The sequence below is a fragment of the Bos grunniens genome, chromosome 7, assembly GCF_055505025.1.
Source record: "Bos grunniens cultivar Pamir isolate PY7600 chromosome 7, Bosgru_T2T1.0, whole genome shotgun sequence".
Classification (NCBI taxonomy): Eukaryota; Metazoa; Chordata; class Mammalia; order Artiodactyla; family Bovidae; genus Bos; species Bos grunniens.
In genome coordinates this window covers 75,871,129-75,885,841 of record NC_141171.1, presented here as the reverse complement: position 1 = coordinate 75,885,841, position 14,713 = coordinate 75,871,129, and the positions used below count along the sequence as shown (strand labels likewise).

The following is a 14,713-nucleotide window of genomic DNA, read 5'->3' as shown; positions in this document are numbered from 1 at the left end:
GCCATGACCAGATGCAGATGTTCTAGTTTTATAACCTGGTATCCAGTAAGAGTTTACCACTGAACTTGACATGGCTCTACTTTTGGCTAATCAGGCATTTGTTTTACATCCCAGAAAAACCATTTTCTTGTGAAATGTGTAACTCTCCTGAGGGGAGATATTTTTTGCTTGTGAACTTTTTATATCACAAATATACAGAGAAGCACAGAAACATGTGAGAAGTGACTGCCTTTTGTGCTAGTTCAGCAGAAGATAAGAATTTCAGAACAATATATGCAAGTAAGAGTTACATGGAAAAGAAAGAAAAGATTAGAAGATTATAATTATCTTTGGGAGAAGAAAATTCTGTTTTCAGATACGTTTTCTGAATAGGTCTGGCTAAAATATACTTAAAAGATAGGATTTTTAAGATAAGAATTTGGATTGGGTAAGATTAGACAAATGTAGGAGAAAGGAGAGCACATGTAAATTTACTAACATTAACAGAATGACATAATCTCTATTTCATCATCTCTCACCCTACAAACATCAGAATTAATATCTGTTTCATTCAAAAATGAACTTTTCATTCATCTCATGAAGCATTCCTAACATGCCAAAGTCACATAGAAATTTCATACTTTCTGCTTTTGTTTCACTCTCAACATCAGAATATGTCTTATTTTCTTACCAGATCCACAGTAAAATTTCCAGCATTCTTTTATGTTAGTTGGGGTATCAAGTCACCATTCTATCAGAAATGGAACTCACAAGATTAGCTTCAAACAATTTACTTATTATCTAGTACATCCACTAACTTTAATGAAATTAAAATTGTTTAGGAGTAAAATAATGTATATGAAACAATTTTCTTGGTAAAAATTTTAAGTACAAACTTTTAAAAAGTTCTGAAGAAAGCAGAGTTCACATGAAAAATGTAGGCAAAGCAAAATCCTTATCTACTGTCAACAGAAATTTCAGGTACAAGCTAAAAAAATATTGAAGAAAGCAGTGTTTGCATGGAAAATGTAAGCAAAGCAAAATCTCTGTCTACTAGGTATCCACCTGCCCTACTAGCCCCAGGTCAGGAACAACCTGTACAGCATTGAGGGGGGAGTATGCTACTCAGCATCATTTATAAAGTTACAACTTGTCTTCCCTATAATACTTTTTAAAAAATATTAACATTTTTCCAAATGCATTATTTAGCTTTCTCAACTCTCCAGATTATGTCCCTATACCTGCTCTATAGAAGTAAAAGAATATAAATACACAGATTTGAAATGCTATTATCCATCCAACTGATTAAAACTCTAGTTTGTATATAAATTGATCAATTAATTTATTTACTATTGGGGAGGTGGGATTAGGAAGAGATCAAACACAGCAAGAAGATCCTCTAGTGTCAACCTGTTTCAAACAACCTTAAAGGAATAAACTATTGCTAGGCAAAAACAACCAGTAATAAGTTGCTAGCAGATATTTCCCTTAAATCTATAAATATATAATGGCATGAAACAGTACTTCTTGATAAACTGCTGCCCCGATGAGAAGAGTGGAATCTTATTTTCTACCAATTTAAAAATATATATTTGTATTGCCAGAAATGATAAGTAGTCTCACTTTAGGGTGAATGACATGGGAGAGAGTAACAAACCAAGTGCAAACTGATACATTCTGTAGTTTAGAAAACGAATAAAAGAAGGAAGGGAAGGATGGAGGGAAGAAGAAGGGAGAAAAAAAGGAGGAAAGGGAGAAAGGAAGGAAGGAAGGGAGGCAGGCAGGCATGCATATTGGGAAGCAATGAGAGAGGAGAAAACTCCTTAAATGGTATAAAAAGTGAAAGTGTTAGTAGCTCAGTAGTGTCCAACTCTGTGACCCCGTGGAATGTAGCCTGCCAGGCTCCTCTGTCCATGGAATTCTCCAGGTCAGAATACTGGAGTGGGTAGCCATTCCCTTATCCAGGGAAAAAAAGACTGATTCAAAGATAAACAAGAGGACAAGAAGCTGAATGGGAAGCCTGTGCAGTTTATTTGCACAGGACACATCTAAGATTGAGAAAGATCTGGCATGGGAGAAATAGACGTCTGTGTGGCTAAGGGCTAAGTACTGTACTGGTCTCTGAGGGTCTGACAGGCAACAAAAGTACCAACAGCCATGGCCTTAGAGAACTTGGACTCCAGTAGGGGCAGAAAAGATAAAAATGGTGATGTAACTATTTCACTCGGTGCTAAGTACTAAGAGGAAATATAAAAATAAAAGTGAGGGGATATAGAATAATTGGAGAAGAAGGGAATTCAGGAAAGGTGTGCATATCAGTAATGGAATTACGGGGCTAGCAGGCAAGGAGAGTGATCCAAATGCAGGGGACAGTAAGTGAAAAGATCTGAGGCAAGAGGCCTTGCTACGTGGAAGACAAGCAGCCAGCCGAGAGCCCTGTGCGGTGACAACAGAATGAGTCAGCGGTAGATGAGAGGTTGTGGGTGGTGGCGGCAGCAGATTGTGTAGCAGTTACGGAGGACTCTGGATTTTTTACTCCAAGGTGGGAAGCCGTTAGAGTATTTTGAACAGGGGAGTGACATGTTGTGACATATACTTTAAAAAAGGATCACTCTGCCTGCTGTAAGGAAACTAGACTGCAGAATGACAAGGATGGAATCAGGGGAACAGTTAGGAGGCAGTTTTATATGCCTGTTTCTCTGTGGGACGACTGCTGTTACAACTTGCCAGATAACAAAAGCAATTAGTTATCATTCATTTACCAAAGTGATTCCGAGCATGTCAATGTCATGTTAATTTTTTTAAGTTAGTTTTTTTTATAATAGTTTCAGGTTCACAGCAAAAGAGGAAGGTAAAGAGACTTCCCATATACTTCCATCCACACACTTGCATAGCCTCTTCCATTATCAGCATCCCGCAACAGAGTGGTACCTTTGTTACAACCAAGACCCTATACTGACCCCTTATAATCACATTATGGCTTGCTCTTGATGTTGTACATTCTATAAATGTGTGCATGCGTGCTAAGTTGCTTCAGTTTTGTCTTACTCTTTGAGACCCTATCCACCGTAGCCTGCCTGGCTCCTCTGTCCATGGGAGTCTCCAGGCAAGAATACTGGAGTGGGTTGCCATCCACCAGGAGATCTTCCCAACACAGGGATCAAATCTGAGTCTCTTTGTCTCCTGCATTGACAGACGGGTTTTTACCACTAGTGCCACCGTGACACAATTATGGTATACACAATTATAGTATCATACGGACTAGTTTCCCTGGCCTAAAAATCTTTCACCAATATATTGTCCCAGCCCATGGTTTATCCTCTCTTTCTCTTGGTCATACTAACTCTAATTTTATTATAAAAACACATTAAGAAAAACAGACATTCAAGGGAAAAATCATCTACAATAAAATCACCTGATCAAATATTTTTATTAACTTAGTTTATAACCATTCTAATGTAAATATTTTATCTAACAACATATTTGCAGCAATTTTATAAATAGAATTATACAATCTATGCTTCTCACATATAACATTTCACCATGTACACTTTCTTAATTAGTATCCTTTTCCTTTTCCCTATAATTTTTTTTTCTGTTTTGAATTCCCTTCTTCTACTTCCAGATGACTAACATGAACAGACTCTTGTGTATATATCCATATTTTCTTGATGTATATACAGTTCCTTTTAAAAAATAATCTAGTCTCTAAAAAATACTGCATTGCCTCCATAAAATGCACTGATTCTTTATACGTTCTGTATTCTACTTGCAAGATGTCCAAGGTTTCAACAAATTATTAAGTGCCAAACTATTTTGAGGAAAAATAAAAATATTTAGTCATATTAATAAATGCAAATCTGCTGAAATATGGTACTATTCTCTTTCTGCTTCATTTGCTGTCTGGATCATGAACTCCCATCCTCCTCTTTTGAAACCCTCTCTGAAGCTCTTTTTCAAAGGGAATGATCCATTTGTAAATACATTTGTTACTTAAAATGTATTCCAAGAATGGTTTTAGTGAAGCTTATTACTAGAATTACATTTGCATTACTAAGTAATAAGTACTTACTCCAAGTACTATTTGTGCATGGCCATCTGGTTTGATAGCACATCCAAGGTCGAGACGGCTCCCCAGGGCTCCACAATTCACTGAGATCCCTGAGAGGGCACCACTAAATCAGCAGGCCCAGGATCTGCCAACACACATCCTCTACACTGCTCATTGGCCCTGAAAACACTTCCTCCTTCTGGAAGTCACAAAAATGGATTAGTGTTACAAGCTTGGGGTTCAGCACATTTTATATAGTCTGTAGTCCCAATAATCAATATTTAGGGGAGTATTGGGTGCTTTGATATTTTGAACTTTTTATTTTCCTGACTATATTCTGATTAAATTATTGATACAAAGGACAATGTACTGGTAGGAAAGAGTGCTTTCTCCTATTTTCCAGGAGATAATTACTAGGTGCAGAAGAAAAAGCTAATCCACTCTAGAGATATTCAGTTAGGAAAGGTTATCAATTACTATTTGTAAAAGAAATGATTCAGTTGAATAAGTCCCTTCTAAATATGCTCAATTCTTTTGAAATATCTTATAATCTATAGGCTTTATATTTTGTATTACTTTAGAGAAGACTAAACAATAAACTCTACATGAAGTTCCAAAATAGGTTTAATAAAGATAAATATATATATACACACACATGTATATATATGACTATATAGACATGTATTTTCACATGTGTGTATGCTTACATATTTTTAGTAAGAGCTCTCCAGAACAAATATTTCATGTTTAATATATTTTATTCTTGGTAGCTATGATTAATATTCTCTAGATAAATTCATTCCTTCTGAAGGAAAAATCAATGCACACATATACAGATGTCAATCAGCTTCTCTCTGAAATCTTTTACAAAATCTTGATGTTTTTCTCCAAATGCATGATTAAGAGCATGCCCTCTGTCCTTAGTATATATAATACACTAAAAACCTTGAATTTAATCCTTTAATCATTAATGTTTAAAGGAAATAGCCATTTGTGTTCTCTATGTTGGTTGTCATCTGTATCTTTAAAAGCAACTTCTATTTTAGCAACTGAATTTCCAAAAGGAATAATCATAAACCCAAGAACTAGCTGAGAGAAGCTCTTACTTAGTAAGACCTGAGTAAATTAATCCCCTAGTCATAAAGGTTCTCAATTTCTCATCAAGTTTGACACACACACACACATATATATATATTCATAAACTTATTATGGAACTTTGTGCAGAGTTTACAGTTTAGTCTTCTTTAAAGCAATAAAGAATATAAAGCTTGCAGATTGCAAGTTTGACAGAAATAAAGATTCAACTTAGAGCCAAACTAAGTATCTCTATAATCTTCCAAAGAACTGAGACTGAAATCTAAACTTACTTACCCCATTTATATCACAAAATAACCAAGGTTTATAACTTGTGGTTTTTTTTTCCCACACCAAACATTGTGTAACAGAATTCTAAATAGGCAATCCAAAAGTTCTATCATGTCACTGACCAGCAAGAAAATTTTGGTCTGTTAAGTGACCCTTTATTTTTTTAAATTTAAATTTATTTATTTTAATTGGAGGCTAATTACTTTACAATATTGTATTGGTTCTGCCACACATCAACATGAATCTGCCACAGGCATACACGTGTTTCCCATCCTGAACCCCACCCCACCTGCCTCCCTGTACCATCCCTCTGGGTCAGCTTTTAAAATATTGTGCTTCTGTCATAATGTAAAAGTGTATTTTACAAATTATAAAGTTATTATAGTCAGAAAAAAGTTACCATTCTTGGATGTCATGTTTAGGAGCTTAATTTATTTTTAAAACTTTTAAAATAGACATTTTAGTTTCTATTTTATGTCAACCACCATAGGCACAAGAATATTTTCAGAATATTTCTGATACCACAATAAATACATATTCCTAAACCTGGTATCATTTCAGCTCTGACTAGGTAAAACAAAAATTGGTTACTTATTATTATGCTATATTGAAAGCTCAGGAAACATGAACAGAGATTGAAGACAAAGATTTCCCAGAGATAAATAAAATCAGTTAGCTAGCATAAAACAGCCACTTCCCAGGAGGTTATCACCGATAAAGAGACATATTCACTCTTATTAAACTTATTAGCAGAAGCCTCCTTTTTTAAATCATGTCATTTTTCCTATACATAGATAATTTTTTAAAGTCCACATCACCATATGTTTTAACAATTATTTTCATTTGCCATTAGGTTGATAAATATTATAAAACCTTAGATTATCAAGCGTTCTTAAAGACTACCTAGTTTGACTGTACTTTTACCCACACAGTTGCCAGCAATTGGTTTTCCCATGTATCTAAAGCCCCCAACAATTCAATGTTAGCAGCATCCCCAGGTCTCCCAACTCTCATCACATTATTTTAGGAAGCAGCATTCAGCGTGCAATTTTAGAATCATGATATTTTAAAAAGCAATGACAATTATATTTCTACTAGGCTCATTTTATTCTTCTAACAAAATTTGTCCAGTTACTTTCATTATAATGATCACATAAGGGCAAAATGTGTGTGTGTGTGTGTACTCTATATCTATATCCATCTATTTATCTAAATCTAAACCATCTATCCATTGATCTCTAGATAACTAGATAGTTAGATAATTGTTATGTATATATACAAACACATTATTGTTGTTGTTCAGTCGCTCAGTCATGTCCAACTCTTTGCAACTCCACGGAGTGCAGCATGCCAGGCTTCTCTGTCCTTCACCATCTCCAGAAGCTTGCTCAACTCATGTCCATTGAGTCAGTGATACAATCCAATGATCTCATCCTCTGTTGTCCCCTTCTCCTCCTGCCTTCAATCTTTCCCAGCATCGGGGTTTTTCCCTATTTGGCGCTTCACATCAGGTAGCCAAAGCACTGGAGCTTCAGCTTCGGCATCAGTCCTTCCAGTGAATATTCAGGATTGCTTTCCTTTAGGATTGACTGGGTTGATCCCTTTGCTGTCCAAGGGACTCTCAAAAGTCTTCCCCAACACCACAGTTCAAAAGCATCAATTCTTTAGCACTCAGCCTTCTTGCTTCCCTTGTGACTCAGTTGGTAAAGAATCCACCTGCAATGTGGGAGACCTGGGTTCCATCCCTGGGTTGGGAAGATCCCCTGGAGAAGGGAAAGGCTACCCACTCCAGTATTCTGACCTGGAGAACTCCATGGACTTGCAAAGAGTTTGACACAACTGAGCGACTTTCAGCCTTCTTTATGGTTCAACTCACATCCATACATGACTACTGGAAAAAACCCATAGCTTTGACTATGTAGACTTTTGTTGGCAAATAATGTCTCTAGTTTTTAATACGCTGTCTAGGTTTGACATAGCTTTTCTTCCAAGGAGCAAGCATCTTTCAATTTCATAGCTGCAGTCACCATCTGCAGTGATTTTGGAGCCCAAGAAAATAAAGTGTGTCACTGTTTCCATTATTTCCCCATCTATTGGTCATGAAGTGATGGGACCAGATGCCATGATCTTACTTTTTTGAATGTTGAGTTTAAAGCCAGCTTTTTCGCTCTCCTCTTTCATCTACATCAAGAGGCTCTTTAGGTCCTCTTTAGTTTGTGTGTATATACAAACACATACATACATACAAATCAAAACTCAAAAAAGTAAAGTAAAAGAAAGACCAGGTTATTCAAGTAATAAGACATCTCTTGTATCTAGAAACAAAATTGTTTCCTAGGGTTTCCTTTGCTTTCCTGCAAAGCATCTGTTCCAGGTGCTAGTAGAAATTGTACTGGTAGTTTCTTTTTATGAGTTTCATTTTTTAATGTTTTTATTATAGTAAAATATAAAATGTAATATAAAACATATTATTTTAACTGCATTTAACTGTACAGTGCAATGGCATAAGTATATACACATTGTTATATAAATCTCACCATTGTCCATTTCCCAAATTTTTCACTTTTGTAAACTCAAATTCTGTCCCCAGTAAACATTAACTTCCCGTTGCCCATCCCAACCTCCTGCACCTCCCTAGCCACCACTCTAGGCACCTGCATCTACCAACATACTTTCTGACTGTATGGATTTGATTATTCTAGGTAACTTGTACAAGTGGAATCAAACAGTATTTGCCTGCACCTGACCTAGATAGCATATTGAAAAGCAGAGACATTACTTTGCCAACAAAGGTCCGTCTAGTCAAGGCTATGGTTTTTCCAGTGGTCATGTGTGGATGTGAGAGTTGGACTGTGAAGAAAGCTGAGCACCGAAGAATTGATGCTTTTGAACTGTGGAGTTGGAGAAGACTCTTGAGAGGCCCTTGGTCTGTAAGGAGATCCCACCAGTCCATTCTGAAGGAGATCGGCCCTGAGTGTTCTTTGGAGCGAATGATGCTAAGGCTGAAGCTCCAGTACTTTGGCCACTTCATGCGAAGAGTTGACTCATTGGAAAAGACTCTGATGTTGGGAGGGATTGGGGGCAGGAGGAAAAGGGGACGATGGAGGATGAGATGGCTGGATGGCATCACCAACTCGATGGACGTGAGCTTGAGTGAACTCTAGGAGATGGTGATGGACAGGGAGGTCTGGCATGCTGCGATTCATGGGGTCGTAAAGAGTCAGACACGACTGAGCAACAGAACTGAACTGAACTGAACTGAATGTATATTGGGTGGCTTCCCTGGTGGCTCAGAGGTTAAAGCGTCTGCCTGAAATGCGGGAGACTGGGGTTCGATCCCTGGGTCAGGAAGATCCCCTGGAGAAGGAAATGGCAACCCACTCCAGTATTCTTGCCTGGAGAATCTTATGGAGGGAGGAGCCTGGTAGGCTATAGTCCATGGAGTTGCAAAGAGTCAGACACGACTGAGCCACTTCACTTCACTTCAATGTATATTGGAATGCATTTTTATGGTTAACTTAATATATGTCCTACAGGCAGATTGTACCTTATTTTCCCCCTGTGCTATACAGTAGGCCCTCACCAGCCATCCACTTCACATACAGGATTGTTCACAGGTCAATCCCAATCTCCCAATCCATCCTACTCCCCACCTTGGTGTCTATATGTTTGTTCTCTACACGTGTCTCTATTTCTGATACGCATATTGGTAGTTTTTAACTGATTCTATAGAGAATGTTTTAAAGACAAAGACATTTTAAATAGTTCTCAATGCTTATTTAATGTGGGCATATACAGAAATGAATCAGTGTTGTTTAAAGTGTAGTTATTATCGACAGTTAATGGCAGACTCATTTCAGGAAACTTTAGGTTAAGTATCGTTTTCTTGAATAATTGAATATAGTATCAATCTGCACATTGCTTTGAGATATTGTTTTCTTTATATTCCATGACTAGTCTTCAGTTTATTTATCATAAAACTCCTATAATATTCTTCTAATTTTAGTTTCCTTCTCCTTCAATCTGAGACATAATATAAAGTAGTATTAAAAGCATAGATATGTGTTTGCTTTTGAGCCCACTAATTCACATCTTAACTATTTTACTTTCTAGGTAAATGAGTTGGAGAAAATTACTCAACTGTTGTGTTTGTTTTTCATAATGTTTACTCCCATCTTCCCTTCCCAATGACTTTTGTTGGTTACAAAATGTAATCCCAGTTGTTCTTATAGTCTTTCAGTTTACCTACCATATGACCTGCCACTTGCTAAGTAACCAAACTAAGTATCATACTCTCCTCCACTGTTTAAGCCTATTCTAATAAACTTTTCTTCATGGAATTTTCTTTACCTAAATTTGGGTTTTGGTAATTTCTCTTTTTATTGTTAGCTTTTTTCATCTATAATTTTTATTTAGTAGATACTATTTTTAGAGATGCTTTCAGTTCAGTTGCTCAGTCATGTCCGACTCTTTGTGACCCCATGAATCACAGCACGCCAGGCCTCCCTGTCCATCACCAACTCCCAGAGTTCACTCAGACTCACGTCCACCGAGTCAGTGATGCCATCCAGCCGTCTCATCCTCTGTTGCCCCCTTCTCCTCCTGCCCCCAATCCCTCCCAGCATCAGAGTCTTTTCCAATGAGTCAACTCTTCGCATGAGGTGGCCAAAGTATTGGAGTTTCAGTTTTAGCATCAGTCCTTCCAAAGAAATCCCAGGGCTGATCTCCTTTAGAATGGACTGGTTGGATCTCCTTGCAGTCCAAGGGACTCTCAAGAGTCTTCTCCAACACCACAGTTCAAAAGCAACAATTCTTTGGCGCTCAGCTTTCTTCACAGTCCAACTCTCACATCCATACATGACACTGGTAAAACCATAGCCTTGACTAGATGGACCTTTGTTGGCAAGGTAATGTCTCTGCTTTTCAATATGCTATCTAGGTTGGTCATAACTTTTCTTCCAAGGAGTAAGCGTCTTTTAATTTCATGGCTGCAATCACCATCTGCAGTGATTTTGGAGCCCAAAAAAATAAAGTCTGACACTGTTTCCACTGTTTCCCCATCTATTTCCCATGAAGTGATGGGACCAAATGCCATGATCTTCACTTTCTGAATATTGAGCTTTAAGCCAACTTTTCACTCTCCTCTCTCACTTTCATTAAGAGGCTTTTTAGTTCCTCTTCACTTTCTGCCATAAGGGTGGTGTCATCTGCATATCTGAGGTTATTGATATTTCTTCCAGCAATCTTGATTCCAGCTTATGCTGTTTTAGGTTCATAGCAAAATTAAGAAGAAGGTAGAGATCTTTTTTTTTTTTTCTGTGAAAATGCCAATCTTTATAAGTTGCATCTATCTGTTTAATTTCATGAAGTTCTTACTTATGATATTATCCCTTATGTTACTTTATCTGCCACCACTCTATTTCAGTTAACTGCTGTGGATTGTAGAATTTAAGTGAGCATTGTTCTAGTAGTACCTTAATAATTCTTTCTAGTAAGTACAGAAAATATGAGGCTAGATGAAATGTCTATTTTCCCCACACATCTTCATAGCTTAAGCATGTTTTTTTCAAGAATGAAATGGAAGGATGAGCTCTATGAGGTGTGTTATTCAACTTATTCACTGTGGCAGACATGGCTACTATCCTATGCTACCTGGACATATGGTAGGACTGTACTGCCTCACTCTGCTGAAGTTAACTATGGCTGTATCACATGCCTTGACCAATAAAATGTGAACATAAGTTGCATTATTACTTTCAACAAGAAGAGATAATTTCCCAGTTCTCCATTCCTTTCTTTTCCTCTGCCACTGCAATTATGGGAGTGTGTGTAGATGTGGAGGTTTAGTACTACACAAGTCTATGAAGGAGAAGTGTAATGGAGAGTTTCTCAGATTGAAAATAACTTCGCATGAGAGAGGAATAAACTTTGGACTTTAAGCCATGGAAATTTAGTCCACGGAGACTGGTTGTTAGTGTAGCATAACCTAACGTATCCTAACTAACATAAATATGTAGATTTATCTGAACAACAACAACAAAACAGCATCTGTGTCTATTTTACCTACTACTCTAACTGCCTCTTTAGATAAGGAGTGGGGTAAAGTTTTTAGTTTACTCACTAATTCCTTAAGTAAAGATTCATTTAGAATGTATGCAAAAAACTGGACAAGTTGTTGGGGATAAAAATAATAAACTGGATAGGTATGACTCCTAACCTGATGTATCTGGCATTCTTATGCAAAAGACATAAACAAATAATAATTAAACAAAAATAATTTAACAAACAAAACAGTTATAAAATGTTATGAATGCTCTAAAGGAAACAATAGTCTAAGAGAATAACAGGAAACTTACTTAGCTATGGTAATCGGAAAAATCTCTGTGATGAACTTTTAAAAGCAACTGCAAGTACTAAAAAAAAATTAGAAAGTCACCAAATCTACCCAGGGAGATGTTCAGGCTCAGAAAAAGACCTAAGAAGATTTTAAATTTATACCTCAGACTTTTCCATAGCGTAGAGGCAGAGTATATCAATCAAAAACAAAAACACAAACAACTTCTCCATTCTTCCCCCTCCTACCCCCCCCCCCCCCAAAAAAAAAAAAAAAAAGTAAACTCTGGGAAAGTGTGATAATATGATTCTAGGATTTAAATACATTAGATTTTTGTGTCCAGTTTTCAATAAAAGGATCACAGGACATACAAACAGGAAAGTATGGCAAATTAAAAGAAAAAGTCAACAGAAACTGTCTCTGAAAATGACCAATGACAGACCTAGTAGATAAGATTTTAAGGCAACTGCTTTAGGGATGCTCAAAAAAGGAAAGGAAGATTGTGGAGAAGGTCAAAAAATAATGCACGAACAGACTGACTGATAAAGACAAAGAAAACGTAGAAAGAAACCAAAAAGAAATTCTGGAGCTGAAAAATGCAAAAATTGAAGTGAAAAACTCACTAGAGGGATTAAAAGACTGATTATAGACCTCGCAGAAAAAAATCAATCAGTAAACTTAAAGACAGGACAATGGAAATCATTGTGACTGAGGAACAGAAAGAAAAAAAATGCATATATATACATATATATATACATATATATGTATATATATATAATGTTGGCAGAGCCTAATGGGCCTCTGGGCCACATGAAATGGATCAATATATTCATTGTGGGAGTTACATAAGAAGAGCCAGAGGAAGAGGCAAAGAGAATACTTAAAAAAGAAATAATAGCTGGAAACATTCAAAATCTGATGAAAGGCATGAATAAAACTTCCAAGGAGCTCAACAAACTCCAGGTAAGATGAATTAAAAGAGACCCACATCAACACACACTATAATCAAATTTTTGTAAGACAGACCAAGATGGAATCTTCAAAGCGGTAACAAATAAGTAACTTGTCACATACTAGAGGAACTTTAATAAGATTAGTGGTATATTTCTCATCAGAAACTCTGAAGGCCAGACGTCAGTATGCCAATACATTCAAAGAGCTTAAAAAAAACAAAAACCTGTAAATCAAGAAATTAAGTATAAGATATAAATAAATGGAACACATCCCATATTCATGGGTTGGAAGACTTAATATTGTTAAGGTATCAAGACTACTCAAAGTGATATACTGATCAAGTAAAATCTCTAGCAAAATTCCAATGGTTTGTTTGGCAGAAATAGAAAAATCTAACCTAAATTTCATATGGAAACTCAAGCACCTTGACTAGCTAAAACAATCCTGAAAAAGAAGAATAAAGCTGGAGGAATTACATTTCCTGATTTGAAAAACACTACAAAACTATAGTAATCAATACCCTGATACTGGCATAAAGACAGACATATAGACCAAAGCAATAAAATAAACAGCCCAGAAAATGAACCTTCACATGTATGGTCAAATGATGTTTAACAAAGGTGCCAAGACATGTCAATGAGGAAAGGACAGTATTTTCAACAAATGTTGCTAGGAAAACTGAACATCCATAGGCAAAAGAATGAAATTAGACGTTTATCTAACACCATGTATAAAATTAACTTAAGATGGATCAAAGATCGAAATGTAAAACCTCAAACTATACAACTCTTAGAAGAAAACATAGGACAAAAATTTTACAGCACTGATTCCATAGTGATTTATTGGATATGATACGAAAAGCACAATTAACAAAAGGAAAAACAGACAAACTGAACTTCATGAAAACGAAAATGTTCTGTATATCAAAAGACTATCAAAAGAGTAAAAAGGTAACACACAATATGGGGTAAAATATTTGAAAATCATTTATATGATAAGAGAGTTAACATTCTGAATATATAGAGATTTCCTAACACTTAAAAAAAATGAGTATGTTTCCAAAATGGACAAAGAGCTTGAATACATATTTCTCAAAGAAGAAAAGAAGATATACAAATGGCTAACAAGTATGTGAAAAGATATTCAACATCACTATTCATTCAGCTCAGTTCAGTCGCTCAGTCGTGTCCGACTCTTTGCAATCCCGTGAATCGCAGCATACCAGGCCTCCTTGTCCATCACCAACTCCCAGAGTTCACTCAAACTCATGTCCATCGAGTAGGTGATGCCATCCAGCCATCTCATCCTCTATTATCCCCTTCTCCTCCTGCCCCCAATCCCTCCCAGCATCAGAATCTTTTCCAATGAGCCAAATCTTCACATGAGGTGGCCAAAGTATTGGAGTTTCAGCTCTAGCATCAGTCCTTCCAATGAATACCCAGGACTGATCTCCTTAAGGATGGATTGTTTGGACCTCCTTGCAGTCTAAGGGACTCTCAAGAGTCTTCTCCAACACCACAGTTCAAAAGCATCAATTCTTTAGTGCTAAGCTTTCTTCACAGTCCAACTCTCACATCCATACACGACACTGGAAAAACCATAGGCTTGACTAGATGGACCTTTGTTGGCAAAGTAATGTCTCTGCTTTTTAATATGCTATCTAGGTTGGTCATAACTTTCCTTCCAAAATGCAAATCAAAACTATAATAAGATCCCACACCAAACCCATGAGAATGAATACTGTCTAACAGGTAAACCAACACAGAGAAAATAACGAGTGGTTGATAAGGATATAGTGAATTGGAATACAGTGCTTTATTGGTAGGAATGTAAAATAGGAAAGCTATTGTAGAAATCAGTATGGTGGTTCTTCAAGAAATTACAACTATAATATGTCTGGCAATTTTAATTTTAGGTATATACTCAAAATAATTGAAAGACCACCTGGAAGAGTTAGGTGTACACTCACATTCATAGTCGCATTATTCACAATTGCTAAAATGTGGACCCAAGTGTCAACTGACAAAAAA

The 14,713-nt window shown here is 36.5% G+C and overlaps 1 long non-coding RNA gene across 1 annotated transcript in view; it reads right to left on the bottom strand.

Annotated features, from left to right (window-relative positions):
• Window positions 1-833: 833 nt before the first annotated feature.
• Window positions 834-14,713, bottom strand: part of LOC147369845 (uncharacterized) — a 460,342-nt gene continuing 446,462 nt past the window's right edge. The window contains exons 4-5 of the long non-coding RNA XR_015168590.1: window positions 4,052-4,229; window positions 834-3,162 (exon numbers count right to left, since the gene is read on the bottom strand). This is a non-coding gene — a long non-coding RNA (uncharacterized LOC147369845). The remainder of the gene's footprint in view (window positions 3,163-4,051; window positions 4,230-14,713) is intronic.